Here is a 19,969-nt window from a genome sequence, read left to right on the forward strand (position 1 = left end):
ATGTCCCATCACTGTTGGGCTGTTTCAAGACAGGTCATTGGAAGGCTAGGGACCAGGTTTCTGACCCCTGCTGTGGATGAATGCAGATTAAAAAAAAAAAAAGAAAAAGAATTCTCACTCTCATACGTGCATGCATTTTGTCTTGACTTAATAAGAACTATCCACATCCTGATGTTATCAAGTCCTGATTGTGTTTCGTCTTTTTCTTCAGCTTGTTTTTCGATGGTTTTTTGTACTCTGGAATCTGGGCATCGCTTCCAGTGTACACTCATACAAGAGTCTTCAAATGGGCAAGTAGACCATCTTTCTCTGTTGCTCTTAACTTTTGGCAAACCCAAGCATACCTGTGACCCAATGAGAACAAGTACTATATAGAACATGAATGAATGGATACAATTCTTTGTACACTTATATAACGGTTAAGAATATTAAAATGAGCCTACTAAAGCAGCTTGACCCAGGAATGTTATAACTCAATTCATTTCATTTTCTAATGGAAAATTGATTCTAAATCCGAACAAATCAAAGGGCGGTTAGTGGCCCGGAACAGATTGCATTCAACCTCAACACTGTACAGTACAGTATATGAGTTATGAGTCTTAGTTATTAGCTCTTTTGCACACTCACCTGACGCCAACTGTCAGCAATGGCTTCAACTCTGTGACCCTTTCAAAAGTCAACAATGGTAAAATCCATAAAAGCAATTAGCCTCCGGAGCTCCCATTCAAGTCGTCTTAATTCTCTGCCATCTAGTTCTTTTAACCCTTATACAGTATTTAGATCATTTTTGTTATATTTTCTTCCACATCATTCTCTCAGTATTTTAGCCAAAGGGGTGGGGGGGACTTGTACTGACAGGAATACGGTTGTGAAATAAGTGTTTGTGCCATGTAGAACTCTGGGTGAAATTTCAGCTTTGTCTTTTTTTCCATTTTTTGTGAAATGCCTTTAATGTACTGCATTTTCCGGACTCTAAAGCGCATTGGTATATAAGCCGCAGCAGCAAAATATGACCAAAAAAAAAAAAAAATTGTCACAGATAAGCCACACGCAAAAATATCGTATGTGAAGTTTATAATTTGTTTTAGTTTTTTGTAATTGTCTGCCAATAGCAACATCCTTGCTTTAACAGACTGAACCTGCCTGCCTGTTTAGTCCCAACATATTTATAGAAAATGGATGGATGGACAGATAGAGAACGGTTAGTTAAATAGCAGTTCAAAATCAATACTTCAATAGCATCTTTTTTGTCTGTCTGTCTTTGATAATTCATATACAATCAAATACATGAAATCACATATACTGTGTACTGTTTATAAAATTTACACAGTACAAATTTACCCAAAATTTTATACAATCCCTTATTAAATGTAGACATATATATTTTTTAAATATTGTTTTAACTCTTTTTGAGCACAGCCATTGATTCACATCTTTTCAGTAATATTTGATAATTGTTCCATAAATTAACACCTCCAACAGATACATTTGCTTGCTGGTGGCTAGCCCAAAAAAACAAAAAAAACGCATAAACCACACCGGACATAAGTAGCAGGGCTCAAAACATGAGGAAAAAGTCGCTGCTTTTAGTCCAAAAAATATGGAAAATATCAAAGGATTGGACGAAATACTGCACAAGGGTTCATTTCCTCAACTTGGACCTCCCTCAAGTCTCAGCCTATGTCCCTGGGCAGCTTGGTTAATTAGCCGCCCTCTCATTGTGGTTCTGTTTTCTGCTGACACCAGGCCCAGCTCGCCGCACCTCAGCTGTTGAGGCCAGACGCATCCCACTCCCCTTCCTCCCGTCTCACCATGGGTCAAAGGTGACAACACGCATTGTATTTGGGATTATTACCTCTAAAGTGCTACTGCATGGACTATCATTAAAAGTCAATGCGTCTTCCTCCCGCCCTCTCTCACCCTGCCGTCGCACTCCTTAAACACACATACTCATTTTGCACGCACCCTGCACATCGCCAGCCATTTAACTACTAAAATACGACCCGTGCGCAGATAAATGTCACAGGGCCATCTATCTGTGAGTGTTAAAACTCCACTAATGGAGATGACATATTACTGGCCTAAATGACTGCAATAAAAAGCTGCCGCCGTAGCTCGCAGCGCCAGCCGTGCCGCGGCCCTGGCACTGCCGCTATCTGCTTGACAGAAGGCGGCGAGGAACAGTGCGCGTGAGGTCATATCGGGCGGAAGTATTTTAATTTTTGTTGTTAATTCTCAAATGAAGGTATGCGAGATTTATCAGCAAATCTAATGTAATGCTTTTTCATAATAGGAATTGTACATTCTTTTCAAATTAAGAGCAAATTAATTGCAACATGAATCATCTTATTCCTAAATTGTGGTATAGTGACTCCTTTGCAAATGCCTTTAAGATTTATGATGCACATTTTCATTAGTGGTACAATTGTTGGCAGATGCGCGAGAAATGAAAGTTGATGTTACAGGCTATTTAAACCCGCATATTTTGCCTATTTTGTGTTAAAAAAAAAATCCACATTCCACATGACTTTGTTTATTTAAAAAAAAAAAAATTGCTGCTACACAAATTTGCATAGTGCAGTTTTGTTCATTTATCAGCATGCCAAGCTGCTACGTGGCAGTCGTGTCACCAAATTCTGTCCAATCAGAAAGAACCTGTCTCTTAATGTCACCCGCATCAGAATCTTTGGCGGCAAGTCGTAAAACAAACAAACAAAAAAAAGGCCCGGCACGTTTAGCAGATAAGGCAAACCTGAGACTCTTACCGCGTAGGTTTACCGTTTGTGTGGTTTATGCCTGAGTCCAAATTTGTCCTTTATAAAAGGAATAGGGTTTTTTTTTTTTCCCCCTCTGAAGAGCTTCTCTCCTTTTGGATTTTTTTTTTTTTTTTTTTCCTCAAGCAGGGTGTGTTTTACAAACTCGTAAAAACAGAATCGTTCTGCATGCATGCTCAGTTCTCTCTACGGGTTAGGGATCTTTTACTGGCCTAACCAGTTGAGGATCATCCGCTCTCTATCATATAGAAGTAGTTCAACTAACTGTGTTCAGCTGTGTCCCTTTTAACAAAGTCAACATTCCGATACTTCTTACCACACCCTGAGCGGATACTGATTACTGAATATATAATTGAATGCGATAACTTGTACATCAAGAGGCTAAACACAAACATTTCGCAGGGGACGCATCATGGAAAAGGGTTGAGCAGAACCGTTTGAATTGAATGGAATATAAAAGTAACAACGAGGTATTTCAAAAGACACTCGAGGAGACACGCGACCTTTGACCTCTCGTATAAGAAGCCAACCATAAGTTACGAGCCGGATCGATCCCAGTGCGTGTCAATACGGCGGGGGCCGCCCGCGCGATCGATATCGCCGCTTCAATCTCCGCCGAGGAGCCCGTACAGATTCCCGCTCCCCACCTCCTCCTCCATCCGTCCATCTCCTTATTAATTACCCTCCTCTAGCCATGCGTGTCTTTCTCTCTGAGTGAATGGAGCCGTTGTAATTGCTTCTCTCCGGAGCGGTTACGAGCGTCAGCGGCGCTGGATGGAAAGCGCATTTGCATTCGAGATGAGCAGAGATGAAGAGCGCCGGCGAGCGGGCGTTGCCCTCCTGCCCCATACTGAGCACCTCCCTCCCTCCTCCCTCCGCTAATCTGTTAACCCCCCTTTTTCCTTCATGCCTCCCTACTTCTTATCTACCCCCCTGTTTCACAGCGTGACTCCCCTTGCATTGTCTTTCCGCAGAGTTCCAAGGTCGACGGGAGCTTGCTCATCAGAGCAGGGTTTATTACGCTTAATGCAGGTATGGAGGAGCCAATTTGTGTGTGCGTGCGTGTGTTTGTGGGCAAGCATATCCAGAGGCCTGCTAATGTGAACATAAATACTTCGCCACTTACACACACGTACCCGAGGGTCTTCGGTTGGGGGGGGTACTCTGCGCCTGTTTTCCAGCTTTGTACGCTTTTCTTAGGTGATCAATACAGTTAAAACAGCAAATCAAGCCTAAGCATTCCCACTGTTGGTTGACACGCTTCCCCCGGGGAGGCTCTCATCTTTATCAGCATTACTCACCATCAGCGTGTGTTCCTACCACACACACACAACATGATCTAATAGAAATGACAAAGTGCGCGCGGAGATGCAGCGAGCCGGAGGTCGCTTTGAACGAGTGATGGACTCTTCACTTTGACTCATTGGAATTCCCAATTCCCTTAGACATTTACCTTAACAGCACGTGTCTGCCAACAGAGAGATTTCAATACATTACTGAGCGCCATAACAATCTTTTATTGGTTTACAGCAATACACAAGATCGTAAATGTATCATTGCATTCATTTTATTTGATCATCCAGTGGGGGGAAATCCCCCTCAAACAGAATCTCACATTTGCTCCAACGGGTAACTATTAATGGAACATAAATACATTGAAGTACAGTCGACCCCCACCATACGTCCTTAATCCGTTTCCGGAGTTGGGATTTTTAGGCGAAATTGTCGTATGGCGGGCAATAGAAACCTATATATAAAATATAAAATACACATGTATATAATTAGGTATCATAAATAAAAACTTTATGAAGGAAAAATGACATTTTATTTACTTTTGGAGTGACTAGACCTAGTTACGGCCAGTGAGGGTAACAATGCGTGTGCCTTCTTTGTATTTCTTGATTGTCTAGTTTTGTTTCCATAGTAATCATATTCTTCTCCCTTTAACATCACTAGCAATCTTGGTAACCATGGCTAACCAATCAAAGTTTGAATTAAGCACTAAAATGCACATTAAATGTGTAAGCAGTAAGCGCTACATGAGATCAAGTCTTTACCATATCGGGATCTTAGTGACGCCGTAACGCTGACCAATAGCAGACCAGCATCTTTGTGACATCTGCAGCGACGCATATAGTGACGTATGAGTATGGCGTGGTACATTGACCGCCGAGTTTAAATTTTGAAATCTTCTTGCCGCGTGAGAGAAACTTTTGTTGATGCCGTAATGCAGTAAAAATGCCGTAACAAGGGGGCGAAAAAATTGGGATTCCACTTTGTAACGCGGAAAGAAAAAACAGTAAGCTAGGGACACCGTAACTCCCGAGTCCGCTGAATAAGTAATCCCAGTCAAAAGTTTGGAATCACCATCAAATTCAAAGTCTCCTCACAAAAACAGGTTAGGAATTTCATGTTATTACCTCGTAATGCACAACTGTGAACTGGTAGGGGATTCCATGCTTCATACACATAAAGCTATGGAAAGCAGTTACATTGACAAAAGGTGGCAACTTTCAAGAAATTCTTTTAAAAAAAAAAAAAAAAAAAAAAATGAACTGGTTATAGTTATAAACATGACAGGCAATGCTGTACAACTGTACGACATGCTAGTCACTAACACACCAAGGGCCTCACCTGAAAAGGATTTTTTTTTTCTGCTAAGCGGACTATTGCCCCCTAAAAATTGTTCAATTCTGTATTTTGAATATTTTACATTTATAGTGATACCCACAAATGCACTTGCTCTCGTTTGAAATGTCTATATACAGTACAGTGAAATAAAAATTCTACACACCCCTGTTCAAACCTGATTTTTGTCAATCAAAAACTTTATTTAAAAATATAATCAAGAGCAAGGTCAACAAGATCATATCAGATTATGACAATGCTATGATTGGTTTAATAAGGCCCCCCTCCCCCCCTTATTTATGCTCCTTGTTACCAGAAGTCCACACAAAGACTTCATTCGACAAACCACAGCTCTTTATATTTGCACCATCGTCCTGGTGTAAATTACAGTGTCACCTTCAATTGGGTTATTCGCCAAGTGTGTAGCAGTTTGTAAGTACTACATTGATAGTGATTATGATGTATTGATGTGATTTGCATACTGGAAGCGTTGCTATGTTTATTCATGTGCGTTTTATGAGAGACTATTGTGCTGCCGTCTTGGATTGAGCCCTACGGTGGCCGAAAGGCAAATGGCTCGGCAACCGGCTTTAAAAAAAAAATAAAAAAAGCTTTAAACACATAAATGAGGCAAAACAGACAAACAGACAAAAAATACAAACTTTAAATAAAATGCAGCAATTGCAGAAATTGAAAGAAAGACACAAAAGATAGTAGTAAAAAAACTAGTAGTAGTATACATTTTACACTACAAAGACTGATCATCGTCTAACAGTACTGAATTCACAATTTTGATAGATTAAAAGATTCAAAGTAAATGTATTCAAAAATTTTTACTTTAATCTCCTACATTTATTCAAACTTAATTTTTGTAATTTGAAATTTTTACTTTACCGGGACTTTAAGTCCTCGATCATTTCACACAGATGCGAATTCTCTAATACACAGTTGAACAAATACTTCATATTTACTCAATGTTTAACAGTCTTCCAAGTGTGAGATTTATTCGGCTTAGACTGGGTCAAAATAGTATTTTTAAAGTAAACTGCACTAAAAAAATTTTTTACTGTAAAGTAGAATACAGTTCTGTTCATCAAATATGTATCGTAAATGTTATAAGATTACATCACCGTCCAAATATATGGAAACTCAGCTTACCAGGGGTTAAATAGTAGATATGTGTGTGTGTGTGGGTGTCCACACACACACGCACATATATACACACACGTAATGAGGTGAGCCCAGCAGTTGCTGTGTAATTTAAAAGGCGCTTCATCGCACTGTCAACAAGAGCCGATAACAGATGATTTTGAGTTGACCTGCCCTTTAAAAAAAAAAAAAAAAAAAAAAAAGTGAAAAGATGATGTCTTTATTCGCTTGCTGCTGACAAAGACTGTAATATGATGTGCGGCCCACTGTTTGTGTTACATGTAACATGTGGAAAGAGAGCCAGGCGAGATGGTGGAGTGTGCGGCATCTCACCGTGGGGGCATGTGTTGTGCACGTGTATGCATCACACAAGCAATCCTCCCCTGTGTTGTGTGTGTGTGTGAGGATTTAGACCTATCATAAAGGAATTCTCCCCCCAGCCTGTAGCTCATCCTGACACTTTTATACCTTTTTATTTTCAGGCCCATTGCAGCCAAGCCCAGAGATGTGATTTATACTGCCTGGCAGCATGGGCACTGCAGCAAGCAAGACAGATGGAAGGAAAAGAGAGCAGAGGAGAAGGTAAGGGGAGGGGGTGTTGTGAGAAGATGGTGGAGAGTGTGTGTGAGTAATAAAATAGGAGATATGAAGAGAGGAGGGTCAGAAGAAAGAGAATAGACAGAATGGGGGGGGGGGGGGGGTGAGAGATGGGGGACAGTAGAAGAAAGAAAAAGTCCTTTTGCTCCACTCTGCCACATCTTCCCCTTGACATCTTTTTTTTTTTTTTTTTACCCTAATGACTTATTGGCCATGCCTGACTCAGGAAAAGAAGCCCCCATCCACCCACCATACAGATGCCCCGACAGTCTATATCACCATCCTTCCAAACCCCCCCACCCGCCCCCACTGGGCGACGGAATACGCCCCCTCCCCATGTTTGCCTGCCTAAGGTGTGTGAAATATTCATGGCGCTGCCATTGATTGGAAATGGGTGGTATTATGAGGTGGCGGGGTGTCGGTGGGGGGTGTCTCTGACAGGATCAGGTCTCGGGCTGTGGGGGAGACAAGGAGACAGCTCACTTTCAGGGAACATGGAGGGGGGGAGTGCAGACAGGTAGACAGAGGTGAGGCTAAAAGGATAGAAAGGTGTGTGTGTGAAAGATAGCTCACTGCCAGGGTGGTGCTTGTGCTGTCTCCCCGCTGCAACGTCTCACTTTGTCACCCTGTCGCCTCGGAGAAGATGAGCTGCCATGCCCACTGTCATTCATCTATCACTAAAGATAAGCACACACATACACATGGCTAGTTATTATTATTGTTATTATTGCAATCTGTGATGATTTCCCTCCCGAAGCATCCGTCCGTTTGATTTCAGAGGGAGCGGTGGGTCATTTAATGCGGTGAGGGTCACCTGTAACAACAGCCGGGGTTAATTGTGACAATCATAAAAAGCGCCCATTCGCTAATTATACCCTAATTTCTTCCATCGTTAACATAATGGGGTCGTTTGTAATGTTTCGACGCAATCTTTATCACTGGGTGTAATTTCACCAAAAGTGAAGAAGAGAAATAAACAAACTGGCCGCAACGTGAGGTGAACTAAGGTAATGGTACGGGAACACAAGCTTTCGTTGACTTCACAAATACAATTCCCATTTTGACTGTCAATCTTTTTTACACTACTATCTTATATGCTTGTGCATTATTTTGCAGATACATCTGCTGATATACCCCATTACTGATTCACATACTATGTCAGCAGTTCTCAGAGATACCTGAAATTTTAGTAGGCACGTGTGAGCAAATCTAATTTAAATCTTGCTGTACAATACTATACATTTTTCAAATTATGAGCAAATTAATTGGAACATGAGGCAGCTTTTTGCTAAATTGTCTTCATCACTCAGTTGTTAAAGATTGTTAACGTTTTATAAAAAATAAAAGTAATTGAATAAAGCTTTTTTTTTCTCTGAGGGTAAATAATTGAAAACAGTTTGAAAACCACAGTCCTATGTGATCCAGACCTGATGCCTTTACTCCATTACATTAACTTAAATGTATTTATTTATTGCTTATTTGCCCATTTTCATTAACAGTAAAAGGCAAGTGTCTGATTTGTTTGATAATTATTCTTCATCTACAATTAATTCATTAAAATTCATTTTGCCAGTTGCCGTTAACTGCTCAGGTTTAGTTAAAAGAAGTTATGGCTCTGTTGGAAATATGGTCATTTTTTTAAATTTATTTATTCATTCTGGCGAGGCGAGGAAAAAATTATAAGACTTTTTTAAAGATTTAATCTTAAGTAACTTGTAGTTAGTAACTACAATTTTCTACTGCGAGGTTTTCCAGAATTTAACTCAAATTTGGTCTTTGGTGCGATTTCAAACCAAAAGGAAAGGCACTGTTTCCTGGGTCAGCAACATCTATTATGAAATTTGATGAAAATGTAAATAAATAGTCTCCTTGAGCTAAATACTTTTATATTGATCTTTTATTGACTATCAGATTTGGGGGTGAAATGCCATTGTCAATTATCATCAAAATGTGGAATATCCCAGCCCAGCCAATAAATGGTCCATTTTTAATGATTTTAGTCATATCTCTTCAAAAATGAGAGGTGGATGTTGATTAGATCCTTTCCTATTCCTTTTCACAATAGTGAAATGTTTGTGGTGGCCTTTTGGTGCATTAGGTGAAAAATTGCCCTAGCAGGAAAGCGCACGACTTCAACTAAAGCGTCCATCTTCATTATAACATAGGCACAACATGTCAGCCAGTGCTACCGTGCGGCTCATTAAAGGCTTTTTAATTGTTTCTGGATGACATTGGGGCTCGTTGGCACGGAGGTATAATGTTGTTTTTGTCTCACGCTTAAATGATGATTATTTGTTTGGGTCCGTTTGGGGAACAAAAACAGATACCGTGTTATTCTGGTCATTCAATTTGAGCTGGTAAGCGGACCAGGCAGATGGATAGAGCTAGCTAGTAAACCAGGTAGATGCGCAAAGCTAGCTAGCCAGTTAACCCGGTAGGTAGAACCAGTTAGCAAGCGCTAGGGCTAGCTAATGAAAAAGATAAATGCATAGAGCTAGCTAGCCATTTAACCCGGTAGATAGATAGAACCAGTTAGCAAGAGCTAGATAAGCAGTTAGACAGCTAGGGCTAGCCAATGAAACAGATAAATGCATAGAGCTAGCTAGCCAGTTAACGACATAGGTAGATACAGCCACATAGCGAGAGCTGGGTTAGATAACTAGAAGCTAGCTGAGCAGGTTGATAGATGGAGCTAGCTAGTAAACCAGATAGATGCATAGAACCAGTTAGCCAGTTAACCAAATTGAGATCTAACGCTATGTAACCAGAGAGCTAGAGCAAGGTAAACAGTTAGTTAGACGTTTCCCAGCAGATTTAGTAGATCTGCACAATTGAAAGGATGAATGTGCCAAAATTTGAAACGTTTTTTTCTCAAAACTATGGATTTCAACTAATTTTCATCTTTAAGATATTAGATTAGATTAGATAAGATAAGATAAAATATTAGATTAGATTAGATTTATTTTAAAGGGAAGTTTCTGTAGAATTTGAATATATATCAAAATCTCATCTCATTTTTATTATGACCGACATAAGCCTGTTTTTTTTTCGGGGTGTCGGTGGACATCTGTGCTTTAATGCGTGTTTGAAGCAGTGACAGCGAAACCTTTTTCGAGGCGGGAATCTTGAAAGGACCAAACGCGTGCCTGGCGGCTTGGTCTTACGCTGCACAACGGGCCTCAGCAGCATGATGAATTTGATAAATCCCCCTTATCGCCCTGGGAGACAATTAAAACGCATGTGACAGGGGTCCCTATCTCCGCTCTCCTCCTGTAGCGCTTCATTTAGAAGCCATTTGTCTCCGCTATGGATTTCCTATTTTTAATGGCGTGCGTACGTGGGGATCGGGCCGCGCTGAATAATAGATGCCTTTTTGCTCCCTCTCTTCCTTTTCATTCCCGTTCTTGCTCATTTCCTCATTGTCGGGCCCCACGGGGAGATGTCGGCGTCAGTCTCGGGAAGCAAGGTTCACCTCGCCCCGTGCTCTCCGCATTCTGGCAGGAGGCTATTTAATCCCTAAAAGCGACCATTGGTGCAACCCGGTGGCAGACGCTGAGCTGATATCAATGGCGCACCCCCCCCACACCTTCCCCTTCCCGCCTTTAAAGGACGTTTATCACAGGAAAGCAAGGCCGCTGCATGGTGATGTGATGTATCGCCCTGGCTGAGCGCGAATGAATAGACTAGTAATTATCCCGTTAAAAGGGTACCCAGACAAAGAGGGAGCCTCGCTATAATTTAAATTGTTTTGTTTCCCCCCAGCAGTCCAAGGCCGGAACACTGACTGACATCGCGCAATGGGGGAAAGTGAACCTATTTATAGCCTGAGACGTTCAGCTAATTGTGGAATTTAATAAGGTTTCTGGAAGAGTGGATTCTATAAGCCGGAGGCGTGCACGTCCCTATATCTCCCCTCAACGTCTTTCTCCAGCCCTGTAGTTGCGCGTGTCCCTGTATTCCTCCATGCTTGACTTCCTCCCATCTTCCATCTCACCCCCCCCACTTTACTCCTTTCTCATCACATAAAATCTACCTGGGACTATTACTGCTCTCACTTTGCTTGCGTGACTATGATTGCGTGATCCTCCGCATGCCACACCGACTTAAACGTGCGCACGTATGTGTGTGTGATTACCAAAAAAGGATGCGTCCAAGTGTGTGTGCCTGCGGTCTCGTCTGGTGTGAGACAGGGGTAATTGAGCTCAGAGGGTTTTCTGTCTTTGGTGGCAGAGGGGAAATTGGAATCTTCAGAATCCATTAGAGAGGCCCTTAGACGCCCGCTCTGTGTGTTTGTGCGCGCTCATTTGTTTAGTGACACGGAGACAAGAGGAGGCATGTGTGTCCAAACCCCGGCGGAGTCAGGCGGGGAGTGTAAAAATAACGCCTAAAGTCACAAATCAAGTGAAACTTTCTTGCTTGCTTTGCAGCGCGTACGCCGAGAGGGGTCCCCGGCGTCTCGGCTGGCTCGCCGCATAAACCCGCCGAGCTGCCGGGGAGGAGGTTAGCTGGTTGAGGAAGAGAGGGAAGGTGAGCGCAGAGCAAACAGCAGGTAATCAACGGCAGATGGTTGCGCGCGTCCTCCCTGCAGAGCTATCATTCACCTTCTCTTTCTCTCCTCACTTCTTCCTTGTGTTGTTGTCTTCTGCCTGACAAACAGAAGCGCCTCGGCATCCTCTACTGTAGTTCTGGTCTAGCGAAAACGCATCGGGTCGCTCCGCTTGAAAATATCGAGATAGGCTTTGATTCGTCTGTTAATGGAGGGGACATATCTAAGAAGGAAACGGCACATTACAGTGCTCTCACAAGTTCATTGAAATGTATGTCAAATATCAACGTTTTATCATACCCCTGGAAACTGAGACTTATCCTAATTCCACTGTTGAGCCAAATCGAAAAGATTGATGGATGGGGCTAGCTTGTTAACCGGATAGCTACTTTGCTAGCTAGCTGGATATACAACAAAGAGCTCACCAGAGCTAACTAGCTAAAAAGAAAGGTAAATGGATAGCGGGATAGAGCTGACGAACCATACCGTAAAAAGATTGAGAGATCTAACTAAACAGATAAACACATTAAGCTACTGTAAGTAACCAGATCGATAGATCTAGCTAACTAATCAGATGGATAGATTTAGTTAGCTAAGTAACCAGATAGATATATCCAGCTATTTAACTAACCAGACAGATGAATTTAGCGAATTAACCAACCAGACAGACAGATAGAAAAAGCTAGCCAATCAGACAGATAGGAGAGCTAGCTAACAGGTAGGTAGGTAGAGCTAGCTAGCTAATTAACAGAAAAATAACAGACATATTTTCCAGCACCGGTGATTAAGAAGGCCCTGGGCAGATTACATTCACCTGCTAACACATTGACGCTGAAATCTGATTGGACAAAAAGTATACCCATATTATACAAGTGAAGTTGTGCTGGCAAAAGATAAAAATGAGACATTTCAAATGTGAAGAGAATTTCTGCACTATTCATGTATTCACACTAATGTGTATCAAACGTGATTGTCGTCTTACAAATTGATATTGGCATGGTTTCTCTGTATATTACACCTCGGACGTTAAAGTGAGCTAAAGGAGCCTTTTACCTCAGTGCATTTGAAAAATAAGTTTGAATTTAAATTAAAATGAGCTAGTTTCATAACCATAAAAAAAAGTTCAAACGTTTGATTCCCACAGAATTTTGCAACTCTGACTTGGTTCCCTGCCCCTCCTTGGTGTTTTTTTTGTAGTTTCTTTGAATGTCTCAGTAACTCTGTGATGGATGTGCCATATCTGATTTGACAAACACATTTATAACCCCCTCACCATACTTTTACGAAAAACAATACTTTATTCTGCAGTTAAAAAAGGGACTTGGCCAATACTGTTGTGCAGGTTTTGATGGATCGGATCGACGACATTACAAATGATTACATTTTTGATTTTGCTGAATATACAAATGAAAATGTTGATTTTAATTGCATCTGAGTATTGTTAGTGGAAAAGTAAAGTCGCACCAAATGCTGATTTTTAGTCCATAAATTATTCAGTTTTTCAGGCCAACATGCGTGTTGGTGAGGAAAACAAGCCTAAATCGATAGTCCCATTGTTAGAACCTTACAACGTCTTTAGCAGCCATCGCAATGTCTATAAAAGAGTGGTAACAGTGTAAAGAAAGCATTGTTCGTATACATAAATATATATGTACTTTCAGTGTGTGTATTTCAGTGTGCGCGTGTGCAATGATTAGCCTTCTCTTAATGGGAAAATAACGTCAGAGCCACTGGGACGTTTAATCCATCTGAGCTGATTCTGTTTCCATCACAGCTATTGATCAACTCCAGTGACAAATCAACAAGAGTTGGGGGGTGCTGGACGGCTTACAGTTTGTGTGTGCGTTTGTGTGTGTGTGTGTGTTTTAAGGGGCCCACCTTTAGCCGCCTTTCACCTTGTGGCACCCAGCGCAACAGTAGATTCCAATAAGCTACTCTCTGTTCATTTTCTTGGCCATCATTCCTTCATTTGTTTTCCGTCTTTATCTCTCTGTGTTTTCCATCTCACGCTTATCTTCCCTTCATCGCTCCAGCACCTCGCACCTCCTCCCTATCTCCATTCCTTAAGTGGTATTGGCTTGAAAGGGGCAGCAAATCAGTAGCTGATTAATACTGAATTTTGGGGGCCATTTGTCTGCACTGTTGGCCCTGTCTGTGACTCTCCTTTTTTTCCCCTCCCTCCTCACCTCAGCGGTGATGAATGAGCGGACCATTGCCAAGGGATTAGAGCAGGGGCGTAGCTTGAAACTTTTGCTGGGGTGACCAGGGTGAGCGTTATTGTTAAGATAAAACCGTCATTTGTCAAGCAGGAACGAGTCAAAAATAAAAAGTAACGTTTGTTGAGCTTAAGTTGAAATAATACCACTTTTCGAGAGTTGATATTTTGTCTACTTACCATGAACACTGTTTTGTTTCATGTAGAGTTAATGCCTTCCATTTGCTGTGAGCTGAAAATGACTCATGACCAATCACTGCACATTAAGCATCACATGACCAAACCTACAAAATAGGTGGGCTATGATTGGTTGCCTGGGCATGTGATGTCATTTTCGGTTAACAGCAAGTGGGAAAATGGCTTCAAAAATATGAATTGTACATGAAAAATAATTCTCAAAATATAGGCAAAATAGTCAGTCATTAAAAAACGTTTTACTGCAGCCTTACTAGTCTAAACAATGAAAAAATATATATATATATATATACACACACACACAAAATCAATATTGTAAATGTAAAATATGAAAGTAGCAAAAGACAAAATGTTAGAAGTGGAGTCAAACGTTTTCTTTTCAATATGCTCAATGCAGTACTACTAGTCTAAATATGACATTCTGCTCAGTATTGCATTTGTGGAATATAAATTAAAGAGCAAAATTAACCCGTTTTTATCCATCTCGAGGAGGCCATTTAGCCTCTTTGCTGTCGTTGTATACAAAGCAGTTAAACACCTTGTATATATATTTGAAAGATTTTCTTAAAATCAAACAAAAAATACCTGAACAGCTTTTGACACACCAAATACTGTAGTTTTGACAAAATTTCGGGATGTTAGAGACCTTGTCATCAGCCGAATCCCATCTCTCTAGTCAGAACAAAAACAAAAGCAATTTGTTTTAAAATTACAAAATTCTAAATCAGTTACTTGGGATTCATTCATGTGATATGTTCACAATTTGTACCGTAACAGAGAAGAAAGTGGGGAAAAAAACATGTCTGCTTGTAAAAAATATTTTATTCACCAGTTTTATAGTTCAATATAAAATGTTTATACATTTTTTTAGAAAAGCCCTACAAATCTACACAAATTAGCAGCAAATATTTATAACAGGTCGCAGTTTACCTAGAAATGGATGGCGGGATCATTTGTATACTTGTTTTTTTTTTTTTTAATATACAACAGATGGATGGATGGAAATTAATTCGCAGAAAATATGTTAGGGCCACTTAAAAATGGATGGCGGGCCACAAATGGCCCCCGGGCCATAGTTTGGACACCTCTCTTTTAGCCTCACATCATTTGTTTTATTCTTTGACTATATAGTCAATATAATTGACGTGTGGCTGAGTATCAAAGGAATCCACATGAAAATCCACATCACTTTTTTCCAAAATGTGAGGATGACCAGTGTGAAATGATGGCCTTGGCCACCGTGTAGCTCCGCCCCTGGATTAGAGTCATGGCTGTTACCTGTGCCTTGACCCAATGCTCCTGATTGGCGACATAGATGCCACTGGGGGGGGGGGGGGGGGGGGGGGGAGGGGTCAAATCACATCTCCGAAGGGAGTGACCTGCAAGCGGGGTCGGTTTCAGTTGAAGTTGCACACTTGCGCAAACGCTATCAGCTTTGTTCATCGGAATTGGGCTCCGTCGGCGGTGTTGGAATGAAAGCAGATCGACGCCCCTCCCATCCCCCCTCCAACCCCCAGGACGCTTATTCCACCTGACAGAGATTGGCGAGGTCCCGGCAGCGATGTGACCACGCCGACACCCGAGAAGGCCGTCAAGTGCCGCCGGTGGACACTGATGAATCGGCGCTCGGAGGGATCGAACGCCGGCCTAATCAGCGCATAGATCCCCCTGCAGCAACATTTTTCAGTTTTGTCCTACCTTATCAGGCGCGGCCCATCAGCCATGTCAGAACCCAGCGGACCACCCTTTGTCGCTCACGCCCATTTGCCCATTACGTGCGTTATCAAACAGCTTTTCTTGTCTTGTCCTCGCACTTTGTGGCTAAATTGTATCTGTGAATACAAGATAAGACACTTAGATTTTACCGCATTGCTTTGGTGAAATGTAATTTTGGCAAGCGAAGTTGTTTAGCACTTTCTTTGGCACCGTTTTAGCAGTTCGACACTTTGTTGGAACGTAACATGAAAGTGTAAGCCGAACGGAGAACGTGGTGCTTGGCAATAAGGCAGACTTTAAATTTAACACTTGACATCATGCGGATGTTTCTTGCGGAACATTGATGTATAGCATGCGATATGTCAGGCTGCTTTGAAGTTTAGTCGCTAAGCTTTAGCTAAGTGCGCTAATAGAAGACGACCTGAAATGTGCTGCCTTTCAGGGACGTTACAAGTAAATAAGCCTTGATCAGGATTTAGGAGTCAATCGAGGTTTAAAAAAAAAAAACAGATCGCTGAGCTGATCAGAAGCACTTAACGTCTTCATTATAAAGTCAAACCTTGCTATTAATGAGGGATTGGGCTAGCCTAAAATTGCCTATGACTGTGGCTCATTGAAATATGTTTGGGGGGAGGAGGGCATAAAAAAATCAACCTAAAAAATTCTCCCAAAAATGCTAAATATTCAATACACCGGAAAAATATCCAACTGAGTGCAGAAAAATATTGGAAAATATGTACTAATACAGTCCAGCCGATCGGATTGTGTAAAATAGACATTTTTGTTGTAATGCCACCTCGAGGCACAACCACAAAACTTAAAGAATGGCCCATTGAATAAAAGTCAACATCCTTTCATCCATTGTAACACTTCTCACAAGGCTCACGAGTATGTACAGTCATAGTAATAGCAAGTGTGCATTTCATGCCTCAAAGCGCATTAAAATTGTGACTTTTGGTGTGCATGTTGGCCACCTAGAGGCAGTAAAGTACCAGCTTACATAAAACAATGGGTTTCACAACTAGGTGAATGAATCAAATGCAGTAAGTCTTTTGCAGTGGGATTGCTATATTATCAGTTTACATGTGTTGCTACACCATTTATATTGATGAATACTTGTTATTTAAAAGGTTGAAACTACTGCATCGATGCTAGCCTTTCTGTAGAGCTTTACATTGACAAACAGCTGAAGCCTCTTCTGAATGATATATTTTTTGTTGATGACACTTATTCAACTCAAAAATGTGGTCAAATATTGTCTGGGTACCACTGTAAAAGTTCCCATACTACAGTTCATATACATAATTCTAATTTCGAAATTAGGTATGCCCAAACATCAAGTATAGACTAATAATGGACATAAAGGAGTATCCTTTGTCTAGTTGGATTTTCTGAGAAGAGGGGATCCTAGGAGGCAGAGAAGATCCCTCCTGTCCCTTCAGGCCAAAGAGAGATGAAGTATGACCATATAGAAGACCAAAAAAAAAAGTGGTTTGGTTTCAGAAGATGATTATGTCAGGGTGGTAGAGACTGAGGAAGAACCTTGACTAATTATAGTCATTTATTACAGACACAATTAAAACCGGGCTAATTTACCGCAGCCAGACCCTCGCACCAGCTGATTTATACCGGAGCTCAATGACACCCGGAGGACATACTCACGCACACACAAATGCGTATGAAAAGACACCAATGAGGTTTCTTTCTTCTGCTGACTATCATAAAGTATTCTATACGTCGACATTATACCTGACCGTTTACAGGCAGAATTTTCCTGGATTGCTAAAAACGAGACATTGATGCTAATAAGACCGATTAATAGAGCTAGCTTGCTGACCAGACAGATAGATGACGCCAGCTAGATAGATGGCGCTAGCTAGATATGAAAGATGGATATTGATAGCTAGCGTGCTAGCTTGATAGCTAACCAGAAAGATCGATATTGATAGCTAGCAAGTTAGCTTGTTCCTGTTAAACACACTCCTGCTGGGCAGAGCACAAAACACTGTGTGTGCACGTGCGCGATTTGTGTGTATGCCTAAGGGTGAGTCAAAAGAGAGAGAGAGGAAACCATGAGGTAGAGCTATATGTCAGCAATTTCCTTGGCCCGCCAATAGCTCAGCAAGGTATTAGGTTTCTACGGCAACAAAGGCCACACCCCCCACCAGGATAGGTCATGCATGTATGCATGGGCTCCTCCCTTTAATCCATCAGCCCTGCTCACCCTTGTCACGAGCCCCACCCCCCTGACGGATTCAACCAATAGAAAGCTTTCTCTCTCTCTCCCCACTCTCTCTCTCTCTCCGCCTCTGTCACACTATCTCACTCCCTCCTCTCGCTCGCCCTCAGGTGATGCAGCACTTTAAGGGTTAAGTCGACGGCATGCTGGATCTCTGCAGAGGTGACAGATGCTTCCTATCCCACCCAGCACCACAGGGGAACTGGATTCACTCAGCATACCAATGAGCCCTTCCACCCCCAAGTCTGACACACACAAATGCATAAATATGCATATGTGACCACACGCACATATACATGCAAATGCATCCAAACAGCTACACTTGAATGCATACACAACATACCTGCTGGGCTACATTCAAAACGCCATCTTTACTATAAGACTGTTTATTTGAACGCCAAACAGATGTGCATGGCTTCCCTTCCAGCCACTCAGGCAGATGTGAGTCTTTTGTCTGCGCACATGACCTGCAGAAGGCCACTGCACATGCACACATGACCAAAAGCGCACACGCACACACACAGCCAGTGCACACACAAGGCGACGGGCGCTCTAAAAGTGACAGCTGTCGTTATGATGGAGCACAGGGAGAAGGGGAAGTGAAGGCTAAGCCGCCGCGCAACATGGTGTCCGGGAGACCCGCTATTCATTTTCAGCTTAATATGTTCCAGCCCATTGGAAAAACATTGCGGCATATAATGTAAGCAATTTCATGTGCGCCTCGTCGTCCTTTCTGAAGGGCCCGCAAAAATGAAGAGACCAGATTTACCCCATGCTTGAATGACTTCAAAAACAACACAACCAGTGTATATACAAGTATATATATATATATATATATATATATATATATATATATATATATATATGTGTGTATGTGTGTGTGTGCTTGTGGAAATGTGCGCATGTTAATTATTTAGTTCCATCTGCGTTTCTGTTCCGCCTCCCTGCGCATTTAATCTCCATCATGGCATCACTCCGAGGCGGCGTTGGCTGAAATGATCACACTGTGATGCCGTGTCATGAACACACATGCAAATATATGCCCGAGACAAACATACACATTTAACATAATTGTTTCGCAGGCAGGCTGTTGTTTTTAAAAACAAAACATTCATATGCATGAGCATACAGTATCTCATGAAACAATGGATGGATTATATACAGTTGAACTGTGGTTCTTTATAAACATGCCTTTAAATCAATATTCAAAAATTAGGATGGATTTAAATTTCTGAACGTCTTATTTAAAAACATGAGAGGGCATAGGAGTTCTTTGCAGATGATAAAGAATATATGCCTGTCAGTATTTGCCATCCTGAAAGTTTAAAGTAAGTTAAACTAAAGTGGTATTGAAATGAATTTTGAGACTTCACTTTGTCCATGTTGTCCAAAGTTACATCAGTGGATACATGCTCTTAAGATTTCCTGCTAAAACCGCATACGTTTTGTTGATTGCGATATTGTGATATTGTTAAAAGATTAACAGAGATGATGCCTTTTAAGACATTTTAAGCAACATGTGTTATTAGTAGTAGTACTGTATTGGTTTGTTACCCATCTACATGTGTTTCTCCACCATTTGTGTTCTTACAGTAAAAGTCAAAAGTTTGGAAACACACTGGAATTCAGTGCTTTTTGTTTTATAATGTAACTATGTTCTGAAGTGAAGTTTAATAGTTAATGGTGCCTCCATTTTTTTTAATTTAAAAAAAATTCCCTCTTCTTAATGATTGAACTAGCGTTGTTCTCATTTGAAAAAACAAACAAACAGTTGACGTCATTGACCTTAATAGGTAGGCTTCCGCTTGACGTCTTTTCACGTAAACAGCGCTCAAAGTGTTAATCCTTTTTTCAACCATTTGAATTTGAAAGCGTTTGTAGACTTTTGATTTATACTCTGCTATTTTGTA

General features: G+C 41.3%; 1 long non-coding RNA gene across 1 annotated transcript; it reads left to right on the top strand.

The window, feature by feature from the left end:
* Window positions 1–1,751: 1,751 nt before the first annotated feature.
* On the top strand, window positions 1,752–18,823 carry LOC148406528 (uncharacterized). The gene is made up of 5 exons (XR_015864040.1): window positions 1,752–1,823; window positions 3,749–3,806; window positions 7,034–7,133; window positions 11,576–11,697; window positions 18,170–18,823. It is a non-coding gene; the product is annotated as an uncharacterized LOC148406528 (long non-coding RNA).
* The last annotated feature ends 1,146 nt before the right edge of the window (window positions 18,824–19,969 follow it).

This window comes from Hippichthys cyanospilos, chromosome 21 (genome assembly GCF_059441005.1).
Source record: "Hippichthys cyanospilos isolate Australia breed blue-spotted pipefish chromosome 21, RoL_Hcya_1.0, whole genome shotgun sequence".
Classification (NCBI taxonomy): domain Eukaryota; kingdom Metazoa; phylum Chordata; class Actinopteri; order Syngnathiformes; family Syngnathidae; genus Hippichthys; species Hippichthys cyanospilos.